The 17,233-nt window shown below is 46.7% G+C and overlaps 1 protein-coding gene across 6 annotated transcripts in view; it reads left to right on the plus strand.

Annotated features, from left to right (window-relative positions):
• MTMR3 (myotubularin related protein 3) overlaps nucleotides 1-17,233 on the plus strand; it is a 249,319-nt gene that overhangs the window by 61,755 nt on the left and 170,331 nt on the right. For all 6 annotated transcript variants that reach the window (XM_082256785.1, XM_082256786.1, XM_082256789.1 and 3 more), the window contains exon 2: nucleotides 4,447-4,512. The gene's annotated coding sequence lies outside the window, so the exon portion shown is untranslated. The remainder of the gene's footprint in view (nucleotides 1-4,446; nucleotides 4,513-17,233) is intronic.

Below are 17,233 nucleotides of genomic sequence, written 5' to 3' on the forward strand. Positions count from 1 at the left end.
ACTGTTCCTGATGACTGCCATTTCTTCATAACATTCCGAACAGAGGATATTGACATCTGAAAACGCTTTGCTATCTTTTTATAGTCTTCTCCAGCTTTGTGAGCGTCAATTGTTTTCAGTTTCAGTTTTCTAGACAACTGCTTAGAAGATCCCATGGTGCTGATTGTTGGGGCGAGGTCAGATGAGTCTGGGCATTTAAAACCTTTGAGATTGGCATTACCTGGTCTTCCCAGACGATGATTGAGAACAATCCATGACACTGGCAGGTCTCAGCCTTGCATGCTATCAATTCTGCAAGGTGCCCAAACTTTTGCAGACGCCATTTTTTAGTTTTCTGTAATTTTTGAAAGTGTCAATGATAGAAATAAAATCTAACTTTTGTTGACATATTATAAGAATGTCTAATCTGTAATTTGATAACTTTTGGAGATTTTTCTATCTTTCCTTGGCTTCTTTATGCACATTAATACAAATTTTTACCTGGGTTGTCCAAACTTTCGATCCCCACTGTAGGTAAGTCTTAATATAGGCTTACCTATTGTTAAATGTAAAAGGAGGATTAACAACCTCTTTAAAGGTTTCACACCAGTACTACTTTGACTTTTTTGTGCAGTGAGCATTATCGGGTTGTCTGTCTTCTGTACATAGCCTCAATTTCCTACTTGCAATAGCCAATTGTATCTCTTTTAATGTGTTTTGGAATGAATAATGTGCATTAAAGGCTACTTTTTAAGAAGTGACAGGCCTTTTTTTTTTTTTTTTTTTTTTGTTTAGGGAAACCAATCTGTTTTAGTATGTTTGGAAATTAATGGTGACCGCTTTTTATGTTCTGTGTTGAACATCTTCGCTGTGAGAAGTGCTCCATGGGAGAAGTTAGAGGTAAATGGTAAACAACTGTGTGGGTGGAATAAGGATTTTCCTCTGAACCTTCATGTAGTTTCTGTTCAGCTAATGGCTTTTTATGATCGTCATTTTAAAGCTCATAAAACAAGAGGCCGGTGTACACTTTTTTTTTTCCTAGCATGATGTAGGATGGAATCTAGTAAATTGTCTAGAACAGTGTTTTCTCAACCTTTTCAGTCAAGGCACCCTTTAAAGCTATATGGACAATCTCAAGGCACCCTTCACAATTCTGGATAGCCTTGAGGCACCCCGTTCTAAAATATAAAAACTATTCTGATAGTTTTCAGCAACATCAATACATGTAGGACACCTAACGTTAGAGGTGATTTTATCTTCCTAAGCAAATACACTTTTGCAAACTGGTACTGACTAGTACTCCAATGTTTCTCTTCTCCCTCAGTTTTTCTCCATCACTTAGCTAATGAAACCCCAAAGCTGATGAAGAGAGGCAAGGGAGGGTCAAACAAGGATGATGTGTAGGCAACTAACATCTTCATCAACTGATGTCATTTGTCGTTAGGAGGTTAGCAGTTAGAAGGTTGTAATGGTGTACAATGAAAACCTTTTGGCTTTGTGTAACTTAAAGACAGGCTTCTGTGCTTCAGATTTGCAAGGCGGCTACCTGGTCGTCTGTTCATACCTTTTTTATAAGGTGGATGTGCTGGCAGATGCTTCTTTTTGCCGCAAAGTTTTGCAGGCTGCTATTTAAGGGGGTTTCTTAGTCTCTGTTGAGGGTGTTTACGTTTTTTTCAGGTGGGTCTCATCTTGTTCTGATGAGTCCTATGTTGCCTGGTTGGCTATGGTTTAGCCTTGGACTTTTTTTCTGCTGTTCCCACCCCTCGTTTTATGGCACTGCTTTTGGACGTCCCTACTGATATGAAGATCGGAAGACTGCGTCCGTCAATTAACGATGGAGAAAAATTAGATTTTTGTCTTGCTGTAATATCGTTTTCTCTGAAGTTCATTGGTGGACGCAGTACCCTCCCCTCTATTTTGAGTTGGGTTGGTATTTTCTCTGACACCGCTTTGATACAAAACTGACATCCTATAGCAGGGAGAGAGGGGGTATACCCCCTGGGACTGCCCATAGGCGTAGCCAGAACTTTTTTCTACCTAGTGTTCAACTCTTGTAGGGGGCAGCATAACACTACTGATATGAAGATTGGAAGACTGCGTCTGTCAAACTTCAGAACTTCAGAGAAAAGGATTTTACGGTAAGACAAAAATCCAATTTTTTCACACATCTTGCAGGCACAACAGGGAGTAAGATTAAAGCTGACCTTTTTTTACCTGAATAAATGTCTCCATTGGAAAATTTCTCCTCCTGCTCCTGTCCTGTCTTGTGAAAATTTTGTAGATACCCCTTACTGGGTTTCCCTGGTGACAGTCACCAGGACAGAAGGGTCATCTCCACAACATCCATACAATCTCGTCCTTTCTCAGTCTACCTGAAATCATTCACAACGTTTTTTTTTTTCCTGAAGTTCCACTTTAAATAAATTGAGTAGCTTTTAACGCTCAATTTAGCCATTTTAACACAATTTGCCTACTTGCCTTACCAGTGATATCCTTGGCCATATAATTTCTTCCTGCTTGAGCGGGTCAGAAAAGACTCTCGTGCGGTGGAAACTTTTTTAGTTGCATGCTGAGGAAGAGGAGTAACTATTTAGAGAATAAATTTTTTACTTTATGTAATCTTCACCTGTAATACGGTAGTTGCAGAAACATGAACAGTATAAATTTTTTCGCATAAAATTTAATGCAGTCCATTTTCAATAGATTGTGTCTAAAAAATCAGACATGATCTGTCTTGTGAATTCTTTGACAGGCTATCATTTAGCAAGATTAATGTATCCCTGTCACATAGTTAATCACATTTCTAGAACAGTTTCCATTTTATGCTGTTGGGCAATCACTCTTGTGTAAAACTGAGCAATCTGCAACTACTTTTCCTTGGCCAAGAGGAAACTGGTATGTATAATTGCATTACCTACACTACATTACAATAAAATCGAATTCTGAACAACCACCACATGCCTTGTCCAGACGAAGTTTTAAGAACAAATCTGCCTTTGGGGCCTCAGAATGGGATGAAGCCAACTCTTCTGCACAATCAAAATACCTTCAGACACCTTTTAAAATTATGGTTTTCATTGGTTTTTGCAACTTCCTCCTCATAGGCTTACCTCTGCACTGGCTCCCCCCCCCCCCCCTTTAGTCACAACTGCGGCCATACTCATCCACCTTACCAACCACTCAGTGTCATCTACCTTTTTCTGCCAATCCCTCCACTCCACTGGCTTCCGATTGCCTAACAAATGTAAATTTACTAACAACCACATACAAAGCCATTGACAACTCTGGCCCAAGTTACATCACCCATTTTGTCTCAAAACATCACCCAAACCACCTTCTTCGCTCCTTCCAGAACCTGCTCTCTAGCTGCCTTGTCTCCTCCTGCCATCAGTCCCTGGAAGCTCATCTCTTTAGCGAAGCCTGTCTTGCGTTCACCTAACAGCTGGAGCTTTTAATTCTCCCATCCAGCACATTTCTCAGTTACATTTTTGTTCCACTTGCTCTTCTGTATTAGATTGTAAGCTCTCAGGAGCAGGGCCCTCCTAACCCTCATGTTTTGAATTGTAACTGTACTGTCTCCCTTTTATAATGTAAAGCTCTGTAAACTGTTGGCATTATAAATCCTGTATAATAATAATGTGAAACAATGTTAATTGGCACAGTGCTGTTGCATACTCCTCCATATTTAGCGGTATCTGGCTTTCTGTTCCTTTCCCTGACCTAGAAGCATTCTTGGCAGATCTGATATGCTGGGAAGAGGTGGGGGATTTAAAGCGAACTTGTTGCATCTCCCAGAATGGGCAAAGCACCAGGTTTGTTTTCCTGAAGATATGACCATTGCCATTCAAATGCTAGTGGAAAGGGGAAAAAAGCCTAACATGGAATGGTTCTATCCGAAATAACAAACGAGCTATATGTTTTATAATTATGTGGAAATTGCAGAACACCGGTGCTGTAGCCTTATTTAATTCATTAGGCATTAATGGTAGAGTGAGAGCCCTTTCACACTGCGGCACTAAAAAAAACTCCTAAAAAGCTCACCAAAACCTATTCCTATTAGAATCAATAAATGCTTTCCCACTGGGGTGATGCGCTGGTGGGGCATTGAAAAAAATCCTGCAAGCAGCATCTTTGGAGGATGTTTGGAACGCTAAAAAATTCCTCAAACGCCACTTCATTTATAAAAATGGAAAGCGCCTCAAAATGGTTCTTGAAGCAGTTTGAATCACGTGTCCTTAGAACTGATGCCTCCAAAAGTGCCTGAAAAGCGCCACAAAAGCTCTCCGCGTTTTATGGGCATTTTTCAAGCTCCGCAGTGTGAAAGGACTCGAACAATAACCACAATCCATGGCAATCATTGGTGTGTCCAGTTATTTTTAACTCCTCCTTTTTTTCTTATAGCATTATAAGCATTCTACCAAATCCCAGTATGTTTGAAGGTCTGTAACAAAATATTTGTTTTTCTAGATCTGGCAAAAATAAGATGTATTGAAGAATAATCACCATTCCCATCAGGGACGTTCACTTATACAGGTAAGATAAGCAGTTAGTAGACATCATAGGTTGCTAGCATGTGTTTGTGCATTCAGAATGCCTAAAGCCCCATTCTGGGATAAAATGTATTTTAATCATACAGTAGAGGACACCAGCAAGTAAAGCTTTTGAGGATGAGCAGCACCTCTCCTATAACCCTGCCACACTTAGTGACACCTCGTTTTGTTGCTAGTATACTCAAGTGAAGGACCTCTTCTCCCTTGCAAAGAAATAACTCTTAAATGTTTTTTCTCTATCATTCATTGACAGACACAGCTCCATATCTTCTTGACCATTGGGATATGCTGCCCCCTACAGGAGTAGGACACTAGGCAGGAAAAAACTTTACCACGCCTATGGGGCAGTCCCTACACTTACACACTCTGCTATAGCTCTCTGTTTTTCTGCCTAGTTTCGGATTAAAAAATGGCAGATGATTCTACAGCGTCAGGGACGCAGGTATCTTTTGGCACCCACAAATCCCAGAAGCAATTTAAGGCGTTTCCCTGTCCGGAACTTTTTGACAACATTGTCAATGAACAGTGGGGGTGCATCAAACAAATGTTAGTGGTGCCTAAGCACTTTAAAAAGTGCTACTCCTTTGCGGATGCAGTTTCCACTAGGTGGAGCCACTCTCACCGGGCCTGATAGAGCTAACGGACCATGTGGTTCAAGCCCTTCTGTATAGATGTGATGTGTTGCTGGATACGGCTCCACTGGTAGCCAGAGTGTCTGCGGTGGGGATTGCTATTAGACGCAAGGTGTGGCTAAAAATCTGGTCTTTGGACCAGGCTTCCAAAAAGGCTCTTTCTGACCTTTCCTTTAAGGGGGACAGGTTTTTGGATCCTCCCTGGGTGAGTTGTTTAAAGGCCTTATGGGTGGGAAGAGTACTCTTCTATTCTAATCCACCAAGGGCAATGCACCGCGTAATAGACAGGAACAGGCCAATCTGGTTCTGCGGACATCCTCGTATCTCGACCTTCGGACAGGTTCTTCCCATCTAATCTACGCCTATCTCCCAGACCGGTTAAGGGATCTAAGAGAGGCGGTACAAGATCTTCTGTCGCAAGGGGTGATTGTGCCGTTTCCCTTCTCAAATGCCTTCAGGGGTTCTATTCAAACCTGTTTACCGTGCCCAGGAAAGATGGCAAAGTACGTCCAGTCCTGGACCTCAAGGCTCTGAGCCACTTTGTGCGGGTACAGAGGTTTCGAATAGTCCATTCGCACGGTAGTGGCGTCTCTACACCAAGGAGACTTTTTGGCCTCCATAGATACCATAGACGCATATCTATGAATCCTTATTTACGCTGAACGCCTGCGTTTTTTCTTTGCTTTGCTGTAGGAGATGAGCATTATCAATTTGTGGTGTTACCCTTTGGTCTCGCTTCCGCCCCCAGGGTCTTCACCAAAGTGTTGGCTCCGGTGTTTGCATTACTGCGACAACGGGGGATAACGGTACTGGGGTACCTGGATGATCTATTAAGAGCAGACTCCCATTCAGCCCTAGAAAAAATAAATGTGTTAAGTCCCGCGCTATGGATCTATATATAGCATGAAGTTCTAGCTGCTGCCCCCACTGCAACTAACCACCCAAGGTGGCGTCTGAATGAAGTGTACTGAATGGAAGTGGGCGTTGGCGCCAATTATAGTGAATGTAAAAATTATGTGGAAAATATCAAAAAATGGTGTGTGGTCTTAAACCTTAAAGTACAGGTTAATGCATATACATAATTTAAATAAATAAATTAAACAATATTGGTAGTTTTGAGGAGTGTGCAACCTGCACTTCCAGGTTGTTGCAATGCCTTTTGGCCTATCCTCTGCTCAAAGAGTGTTTATCACCTCTTGCTACTCTCAGGGCACTCTAGGACTCCTCTCCCCTAGTTATCTGCAAACGTCCAAAGGACAATCGAGATGCTCCAGGCCTTTGGTTGGGTGATCGATTTTTAAAAATCTGCTCTGCAATCATCTGGAATACTTGGGTAGGGGCCTGGACACATTCCAAGCAAAGGTTTTCTTGCCAGAAAAGAAAATTCTCTTTCAGCTATTTTACCTGATGTGTCACAAATGGGGTACTCCAGATGTAGACATTCTTATTAAACCACAAACTACCTTTGTTTGTGGCCAGGACCAAAGAACCTCTAGCACTGGCCTTCGGTGCCCTGATAATCTTTTGATCTCAATCTAGGCTGTTTGGCGCTACCCTTGTCTGGGGTTCTGCTTGTCCAATCAATAAGATTTAAAATACTAACATACAAAGCTATCCATGACTCAACTCCCAGCTACATCACCAACCTTGTCTCAAAATATCACCAAATACCTAAAAATGCATCTCATCAGAGAGGCCTATTTAGCCTCCACCTAAAAACTGTACTATTTTCTCCACCATCTTATTCCACAGTTACCTTTTTTGTATCACTTGCCCCTTTAGACTGTAAGCACCTTCAAACAGGGCCTCCTAACCCCTCTTGTATTAAAATGTGTTAGAACTGTATTGTAACCTATTTTGTAAAGAGCTGCATGAACTGTTTGGGCTATTATAAATATAAAAACGATTCTGTAATCCATTATAGTAGTCATAATATCAGATCACTCATCTGGGATATCATCACAATTGGTCAGAAAAGTCAAAAGCTTCTAGTTCGTATTCCTGCACAAGTCAGCCATCTGAGTGTACTTATGGCAGACTCCTGGTAAATGTGGGGAACAATAGCCACCTCATGTCTACGGGTGCTCTGAAGAGGACCACTCACAACTGGGCTCATACAGAAACTGGGTATTCAATCATAATTTATTATTTCTCTGTGGTCTTGCTAATCAAGATTTGTTTTCCCTCTAGTTTAGTTTACCTTGTCTGAGGCTGATGCATTAAACAGGATGGAGAACTCATACTTTGACAATTGCTGCACTGAAAACTGCCTTGACTTCACTGTCTCTCAGCAGTATGTATATTCAGGCAGGATGTAAGTTCAGGTATGCCTAGTTATGGCAAGTTCTCTTTTAAGATGTGATTTTATATATATATATATATATATATATATATATATATATATATATATATATATATATATATATATATATTTATTTTTCTCTATCGCTCATTGACAGACGTAGTCCTCGGTGATACAGCACCTTCGGGTTATGTTGCCTCCACAGGAGTAGGACTAGACAGGAAATAAAATGCTCTGGCCACACCCTAGGGGCAGTCCCAGAGGGTATATCCTCTCTCTCTCTGCCTCAGCAAATCAGTTTTTTTCTGTCTAGTCAGGAGTAAGGACCTAGATACCTTGCTGGGATCTTCGGTCCTGGCAGGATTTTTTTCTTAGAAAAGAATTTTTTAAGACAGCTTTTTTTCTCCAGTGTTCCTGTGAGATCTTCAAGCAAGAAAGCTGAACTGGGCGACGGGCTGGATGTTGAGATCCAGTGGTCACCCCAGTTCAGCCTACGAGCGCGTGCAGGTTCCGGTATGGTGAGTAGTATGTTCCCCCTTTCCCCCTGACGGGTCTTGTGGTGAACGCGGGCCCCTCTCTGTAATGGTAAGGATGGGTTCCCCTCTATCCTACAACATGTCACAGATCCCCCTAATTGAGTGTGATTTTTGTGTACAAGAAGCCAGGAGGCTTGGTTTGGGAGCTGACAATCTAATTGTAAAAATGTGAAAATGATTGTAGTCAGTGGCAGTACTAGAACTTTACTGTGATAGTATAAGGTATCCTACCTGTCAGTAGCCACAGGGCGATGTCTATACATGTATACTGCATTCCAGATCATTCCTCCAGCTAAGCAGATGCCTCCCGACGGCCACGGACCGCATACGGCCCGCTAGGGTCCGGTACCTCCGACCACGCTGACCACCATGAGGGTGAAGGGTTGTGAGGCCGAGATCCTTCTGCAGACATGTTCTGTGCAGGCCGCCGCCATTGTCTGGTAGATCGCACGAGGCCGCCATTTTGGTGTAGCCTCGTGTCTCCAGCATGGGGGCGGCCATGTTTGAGGTGACTCAAACACCTCATGGAGCCAGGGGGAGGAGCCGGCAGGCGTGTTAAGGGGCGGAGCCGCCTCTTTTACCCAGGAAATAGGGCCAAAGACTTCCTGTCTGTAACAAGACAAGCACTGAGCAAGCTGATGAAAACTTCTGTGCATCAGGGATGAGCCTTGGGGTCTGTCTCTCTCTCTGTGGGGTCCAAAAAGGCAGGTAACACTGAGGGGCGCTGTTGCGACTGGGGGACACAAAAAAAAAAAAAAAAGTTTTTTTTTTTTTTTTTTTACTTTGTCATTTTTTTGTCGCTGGCAAGTGTCTTGTATAATCATTGACCCTGCCGCATAGGTATCCCCACCTGATCCCCTCAAGGTGGCCGCAGGACCCTCCAGTACCCCACTTGGTTTTAATGCATTATCGGCAGTTTTGGAGTCTTTGGTATCCCGGGTGGAGGTGGCCTGTCAGGGACGGGGGTCAAGTAGCGACCCCCGCCTACCCCTATTGTTTATCAGATACTTCAGATACGGATTCGGAGCTGGTCAATGCAGTTGCAGGTCCCTCTTAGGGGGCTGTTGTCTCAGGTAATATCTCCTCAGCAGTGAGGAGCACGTTTCTGCCTCTGCCATAGCACAAGAGTTGTGGATGCACTAGTTGTGTCCGTCCGGGAAACCTTTAGTCTTGAGGTTACACCGGCAGAGGTAGCTGAGACTGAGATTCCTTTTTGGTACTTGTTAGCCTACCAAAAGGGCGAAGGATTTTCCTTTACCCAAATGGGGTCGTTTTGAAACGAACCCCTGTTATTTCCAAACGCATGGCTAGGTGCTATCCGTTTGAGGAATTCCTCTTTATAGGATAGACGGTACCACCTGCTGTCTTGCCACAGACTGTTAGGATAAAAAGACCTCGTAACTAACGAGGACCTTCCTTTTCTGCTCATATAGAGTTTTTCGTTCCGCGAGGGCGGGCGATAAGGCAATACCCTCCAAAGCCCCTTTAGAGGGGTTTCAAAGGGTGCTGGTCGGGTAAACAAAGAGTCCGGCTCAGCCAAGCCTGAAGAATATAGCCTGATGCGCCCCTACCCATCTCTGGGGTGGGGGGGGGTGTCTTCACCGGTTTCTGGAGGACACAGGATCGAGTTTCGATCACTTCCACCGGTGCGATTCTTCCCTTCTAACATTGAACGGTTTCAGGGGTTCTATTCGAACCTATTCACAATGCCCAGGAAAGAGGGCAAGGTGCGTCCAAATCTGGACTTGGGAAGAAATAGAGTCCATCCGTACAGTGGTGGCCTCCCTGCATCAAAGAGATTTCCTGGCGTCCATAGACATATAGGATGCCTATCTTTATATCCCCATCATCGCAGGACATCAGCGTTTTTTCGCTTTCCCAAAGATCATCCCTGGTTCCCACCAGGAGACTGAACTATCTGGGCCTAAGGTTGGATACATCCTGGGCAAGCGAGTTTCTCCTTGCTGTGAAACTCCAGAAGGTTCAGTCAACGATTCGGAAGTTGCTGTCCGTCAATTGGCTGGGACTGATGGTGGGCTTCTTAGAGGCAGTACCGTATACCCAGTCTCATACCCGAAATGAAGGAGATTCTTTTTTTAATGGAATCAGAATTCCGATTCCCTGGACAATCGGATCCGGTTGAGCGAGCGGACCAGGAAGTCTCCGATGCTCAACCAGGGGAAGTCATTTCTTCCGATAGTATCCAGATTACCAATAAGGGTATCGGAACTGAGAGCGATCAGATTTTGTCTGATTTACTGGATCGAGCAGCTCTAGAGCAGCCCGATTCGGATCCAATCGCATATGGCCTCTTCATCCAGAGGTTTTTCCCTAGCTGTCCCTTCATTGGGACATCCCGGATGTGGATCTGTTGGCACCTTGGCCTAACAGGAAGGTGCGGAGGTTTGTAGCTCGCGCCACGATCCTCTAGCGGACGCAGCAGAAACGCTGATCGCCCCGTGGGGGCAGTATCAGCTACGGCATGCCTTCCATCCTCTCAAGTTGCTGCGGGAACTTCTTCGCAGGATAGAGGTGGAGGGAATTCCAGTTATTCTGGAAATTCCGGATTGACCTCGTCGAGCCTGGTACGCCGACTTGGCGAGGCTAGTCGCGGACGCTCCTTGGAGACTTCCTCTCAGGGAGGATTTGCGGTCTCAGGGACCGATCTTCCATCTTGCTTTACAGTCGCTGGCTTAATGGCCTGGCCATTGAGACCCAGGTACTGAAGGACAAGGGAGTGTCAGCTTCAGTTATTCCTACCTCCCAGTTAAAGCAAGGAAAGCGACTTCCAGCACATGGAAGTCTTATATTGCATGGTGTGAATCTATTGGATTTCCCCCACATACCTATTCGGTGACCCGAATTTTGGTCTGTCTGCAACAAGGGGTTGAGCAGAAACTATCCTTGAGCACGATCAAGGGTCAGGTTTTCGGCGTTGGCAATCTTCTTTCAAGAAACCTTTGGCTAATCATTCCTTGGTGCGGAATTTCATCCAGGGGGTGCGACATCTGGCTCCACCAGTGCGCGCACCCTTACCGCCTGGTATCTTAATTTAGTGTGGTCGGTTCTTCAGAAACTTCTCTTTGAAGATATTAGGGAGATTCCCTTGCTTACATTCCCAGAAGGTGGCCTTCTTGGTGGCCATTACTTCTGTACGCAGGGTGTCAGAACTGGCCGCATTATCCTGTCGTTCCCCAGATCTGGTGGTTCATAGGGATAAGGTGGTTCTTCTTCCGAATCCATCCTTCCTTCCTAAAGTGGTTTTCGTAAGACGGACTCACTTTTTGTGATCACGGATAGCCCTTGAAGGGGGTTGCCTGTGTCTGCCGCGACCATATCTACATGGATCAGTCAGACGGTGGTACAGGCTGATTCTATTATGGGTCGGAATCCTCCGTTCCCTGTTAGGGCGCACTTCACTCGAGCGCTCAGTACTTCCTGGGCCTTTCGCCATCAGGCGTCAGTGGTCCAGGTATGTAAAGCGGCCACCTGGTCGTCGGTACATACCTTTACAAAATTTTATAAAATTGATGTGATGGCATCGGCGGATGCCTCATTTGGCCGCAAGGTTTTGCAGGCCGCAATTTGAGGAGACCGGTGGTCTACCTCAAGGGTTTTTTTCTGTTTGAAAATTTTTTTTTGTTGAGTCTCATCATTTAGGATGAGCATTGTAAACTTCTAGTTGGCACCGGTTGGGCCTTCTAGATTTGGATTTGATTTCCATTTTCCCACCCCTCATTTGTGATACTGCTCTGGGACTTCCCGAAGGTGCTGTATCACCGAGGACTACGTCTGTCAATGAGCGATAGAGAAAAATGGATTTTTGTAAAATCTTACCGTAAAATCCTTTTCTCTTAGCTCATTGACAGACGTAGTACCCGCCCCTCTGTTTTTTTGAGTTGGGTTGGGTTAAATTCTCTAAAGACTGCTTTTATGACATAACTGATTTGCTGAGGCAGAGAGAGAGAGGATATACCCTCTGGGACTGCCCCTAGGGTGTGGCCAGAGCATTTTATTTCCTGTCTAGTCCTACTCCTGTGGAGGCAACATAACCCGAAGGTGCTGTATCACCGAGGACTACGTCTGTCAATGAGCTAAGAGAAAAGGATTTTACGGTAAGATTTTACAAAAATCCATTTATTTTTTACCTCGTACTAGACCTGCAACTTGGAGCAGCTGTACACTGCAACCAATCAGCTTCTATCTTCAACTTTGAAAATTAAAGCAGCGGATTGTCTTTTAAACCGAAACTGCCTGGGCCTAAGATCTATATTTCCCAAATCTAGAAGGTTATTTTGCAGTCACACTAGATTTACGGTTAAATTGGGTATTGAAAGAAATCCGGTGTGGTTTCCCTGAATTTTAAGATTTATCTTTCCCAGTAATACAGTAGAAGCTATAGGAAGTACAGGAGTTGTAGGGAAGGTCCATAAAGTTTAAAACATTTTTGCTTGCGCAAACACCTGGATAATTTCACATTGCAGAATTGGGTAAATTAACTGATTATTTGTGTGTGTTTATTAGGCATACGTATGGTGTCAATGCTGCTTTTAATGTCCTATACCTTTCTGTCCTAGAAACTATGACTTGTTTGTTATGGTATAAAGAGCAGTAGTAGGGTAAATTTAAAAAAAAAAAAAAAAAAAAATTGCCGTGTACTTTTTGTTTTTTCCAAAAAATTGGGAACACTGTGAAAAATCTACATGAAAACAGAATGGAATGATTTGCAAATCTTATAAAACCCATATTTCTCTTAAGTCCTCTGACAGTCGCCGCCCACTCATTCAGTCTTCACCAATGGGTATTGACCTCTTATCCATAGGAGCAAGCTAGGCATAAGACATGTTAAAAACAAAGTAATTTACATAGACACACCTATGGGGGCTGTCCTAATGGTCCAATACCCCCCTGCTATCAGCCATCCCAACTCAGTTTGCCTTCTGCCTAGTTAGGAGTAAGATAGGCTATCCCTGTGCTGGGGCTACAGTCTCAGCCTTTTCTTCTTCTTCTGTTTTATGATTTTATTTTGTCAAGTGTGTTTTCTTAAACTACTAGCTGTTTATTTCTCAGCATTTAGTCAGTCGATTCTTCGGATGACGACGGGGTTGCGGAGCTGGGAGTCGCACTGGTCATCCTGGTGTTCCAGGACAGAGGGCCTTATGGAGTCCCAGCCCGCCATCGAGCGTTTAGCAGGCTATGCGTACGCCCTGGCCTCGCAAACGACCTGTCCCTGTCCTCAGGGATGAAAGACTGCGAGGTGGCCACCTCGCTTGGACGTCTCACCCACGGTTCCGTGCGTTGCTAGCGTCCTCCGTTTTTTGGCTGACGGCACCCCCACCACCTGGGGTGGGAGGCTTCCCGTCGTGAGAGGCTCCCACGCCATCGGGTACGGTAAGTACATTCTGTTTGGGGCTGGCAGTCTGATGTGTCTGTGGTATCCTCTCATGTCTGTGTGTTTTGGGGCTCCCTTAATCCCGGTCCCTGCGGGGGCTTTATCGCAGCTGGAACGCAATGTGGGGGGTTTGTGGGGGTCCCTCTCCTGAGTGACACTATGTATGTGGTTGGAGGTGCAGACGTGCGGCGACCGCTGCGGGTTCAAAAACCGCCGGTCTGCAATTTTAGGTGTGGGCATGCTGCTGGCTTCACTGTGGGCGCTTCTGCAGCAATGAATGTAGTGTGTTCTTGGCGCCTTACGGCGCCATCTTGTGTGTGGCACTGTGTTCTTCTGTGCACATGTCGGCGGCCATTTTCCCGGAGCCTCCCATTACTTTCTATGGGCAACCATTTTTCCTTAGCCTGTTTTCCTAGTTCAGCCTCGTGCGGTGACATCGCTTCCTTTTTCTCTGCAGTGGAGATCGGCAGGCGTGTGGTAACACTTGTGGGGTCTGTCTTTGCTGTTTTTTGTGGGGAATATCTCTGGCTGTCAGCTCATTCCTATTTGCGGGGTCTGTTTGCATAGTCCTTCATAGCGGTGTAATCGCTGTAGCTTAAAGGGCCAGTACTCCTTATGGAGTCCCAGGACAGCAAATTTCCCCCAGCCTTAGTGGATGATTCAGGTTCCTCTGGATCTTCTGCTCTGACTGCTGCACTTGCGACTTTAGCATCCAAAGTGGATCTTTTGATGGCTGAACGGGATACTAAGAAAAGGCCTAGGCTTTCTCTTTCTTCGGATTCTGATATGGTTGCCCTTGAGGGGTCTCGTTCTTCCCAGTCTGAAGGGGAGGGGGAGGATAAGGAGGGGACTGATTCCCTCCCTGGGACGGCCGAAGAACGCGGAGCTATGGCTGTGCTGATTACTGCTATTAAGGATACACTACATTTAGAGGATGAGCCCAATCCTCCGGGCAAGCGGTCCTCTTTTGGTACCCGCCGAACCCGTAAGGCGGCGCAGGTGTTTTCTTGCCCCACTGAGTTCCACGAAACTGTGAATGAACAATGGCGTAATTTGTAGCGCAATTTTGTGGTGCCTAAATGGTTTCAAGTCCGTTACCCCTTTGCATCTCCTATGGATTTGCGCTGGTCTGTGGCTCCTAAAGTGGATCACACTGTGTCCAGATTGAACAGGGCCACTCTGGTACCCACCAAGGATTCTCCGGTGTTCCGGGACCCTACGGATAGGAGGCTGGAATCCCTTGCCCGCCATTCCTATATGGTGGCGGGTTCCATGCTGAAATCTATTTTCGCCTCCGTCATGGTGGCTCAGGCTGTGGCAGATTGGACTAAGGTGCTCAGACGCACCCTCGTGGCTGATTCTGCCCCCCCCCCCCCTACTACCTTGGAGATGGTGGGCCAGATTCATCAAGGGGTCATGTATCTGTGTGATGCAGCCTTGGATGAGGCCCCGTTGGCAGCTAGCCTGTCGGCGGTCGCGGTACTTAACCGTCGCTTGATTTGGTTAAAAAGCTGGTCGGCTGACCAGACTTCCAGGAAGATGGTGTCTGACAACCCTTATGCGGGGAATCGTCTTTTTGGGGAATCCCTGGATGAATTGGTTAAAGGTGTCACTGGGGGCAAGAGCACTCTGCTGCCCCAGAATCCTAGGGGTAAGTTCTTCCGCGGTAAGCGGGGCCCTTCCTTTAAACCAAATCAGGGGTCCTTTCGTGCCTTCAAGGCACAGGACAAGGGGAAACCCTTCAAGGGCCAGGGTGGCCAGAGAAAGCCCTGGGCGGGCAAGCCAAAGGCCGCCCAGGCTGGTGCGGCGGCCCATTCCGCCACTGCCTGAAGGGGCGCCCTCACCCGTTTCAGGGGTGGGGGGATGTCTGGGTGGTTTTCTCCAACCTTGGCTGCTCCGGATTCCGGACAGGTGGGTTCAGGAAATCATTCGATCGGGCTACAAGATCGAATTCCTTTCGCGGCCAGCTGACTGATTCTTTCCCTCAAATCTTCATTTGACCCCAGATCGTTTGCAAGATCTTCATCGGGCGGTGAAGGATCTCCTCGCCCAGGGGGTTATCGTCCAGGTGCCTTATCGGGACAGATTTCGGGGGTTTTATTTGAATCTGTTCACTGTGCCCAGAAAGGAGGGCAAGGTGCGTCTGATTCTGGACTTGAAAGCTCTGAACCGCTTCGTACACGTTCAAAAATTCTGCATGGAGTCCCTCCGTTCGGTGGTGGCCTCTTTAAGCCTGGGAGATTTCCTGGCCTCTATCGACCTAAAGGATGCGTATTTACACATCCCCATATTCGAGGGTCATCAGAGGTACTTCCGATTCGCTATCGCGGAGGACCACTATCAGTTTGTGGTGTTACCTTTCTGTCTCGCTTCGGCTCCCAGGGTTTTTACCAAAGTACTGGCTCCTGTTCTGGTCCTGTTACGGGCACAGGGCATTGCGGTCTTGGGATATCTGGACGATCTCCTGTTAAGGTCGAGTGCCAGTCAGAGCCTGCTGCACGATCTGTCCACTACGGTTTAGACGCTCCAGGAGTTTGGATGGACCAATGTTCAAAAGTCGACCTTGTCGCCTTCGATTCGTCTCCCGTATCTGGGGATGGTCCTAGACTCCGCCCAAGCGAAGGGGTTTCTGCTGGAGGACAAGCTACAGTCTGAGGTCAGGTCCCTCAGGGACAACGAGCGCTCGTCACTCAGGACCTGTATGCGGTCCCTGGGGTTGATGGTGCCAGCCTTCGAGGCGATACCGTTTTCACAATTTCACACGCGGTCTCTCCAGGCGGAGATACTGGCCAGATGGGACAGGCTACCTTAGTCCTTGGACTGGAGGGTGTCTGAGTCGCCAAACCAGAGTGGAACTTCTGTGGTGGCTCTGAAGGGAAGTCCTTCCGGCCATTGCTGTGGACGGTGATTACCACGGATGCCAGCCTGTTGGGCTGGGGTGGCGTTCTGGGCAACCTGTCTGCCCAGGGCACTTGGTCGGTGGAGGAATCCTCCCTGCCGATAAACCTCTTGGAATTGAGAGCGATCAGGCTGTGCCTGCTCCATTGGTCGGATCGTCTTCGGGGTCGCCCTGTGTGGGTGCAGACGGACAATGCCACGGCGGTGGCTTACATCAATCACCAAGGGGGCACCATAAGTGCCCGGGCGGCCCAGGATGTGACCGGTATTCTGTCTTGGGCCGAGACTCACGTCCCGACGATTTCGGCAGTTCACATTCCGAGTGTGGAGAATTGGCAGGCCGATTATCTGAGCCGCCAGACCCTGGACCAGGGGGAATGGTCCCTACACCCGGAGGTGTTTCAAATGCTGTGTGCGAGATGGGGATCCCCGTATGTGGATCTGTTCGCGTCCCGGCTAAACAACAAGGTGGGAAGGTTCGTGGCAAGAACGCACGATCCTCTGGCAGATGCCTCGGATGCGCTGGTGGTGCCTTTGCATCATTATCGCCTGATTAATGCCTTTCCCCCGCAGGTTGGTCTCTGAACCGAAGTTGGTGATTCTGGTGGCACCATACTGGCCTGCGCCGGTCTTGGTACGCGGACATCATTCAACTGGCTGTCGAGCCTCCGTGTCGGCTCCCGTTACGAGACGATCTGCTGTCGCAGGGACCGGTCTTCCATCCTGCTTTCCAGTCGCTGGCTTTAACGGCGTGGCTGTTGAAAGCCAGGTCCTGAGGGACAGGGGGTCTCGCCTCAGAGGTCATTCCTACTCTGCTCAAGGCTAGAAAAGCCTAGTCTGGTAAGGTCTATTACCGTACCTGGAAGGCTTATTTTGCTTGATGTGAATACAGGGGCTTCCCTCCTCGCTCTTATTCTGTGGCGAGGGTGTTGGCCTTCCTACAA

Source organism: Pelophylax lessonae (genome assembly GCF_965119305.1).
Source record: "Pelophylax lessonae genome assembly, chromosome: 1".
NCBI classification, from domain to species: Eukaryota; Metazoa; Chordata; class Amphibia; order Anura; family Ranidae; genus Pelophylax; species Pelophylax lessonae.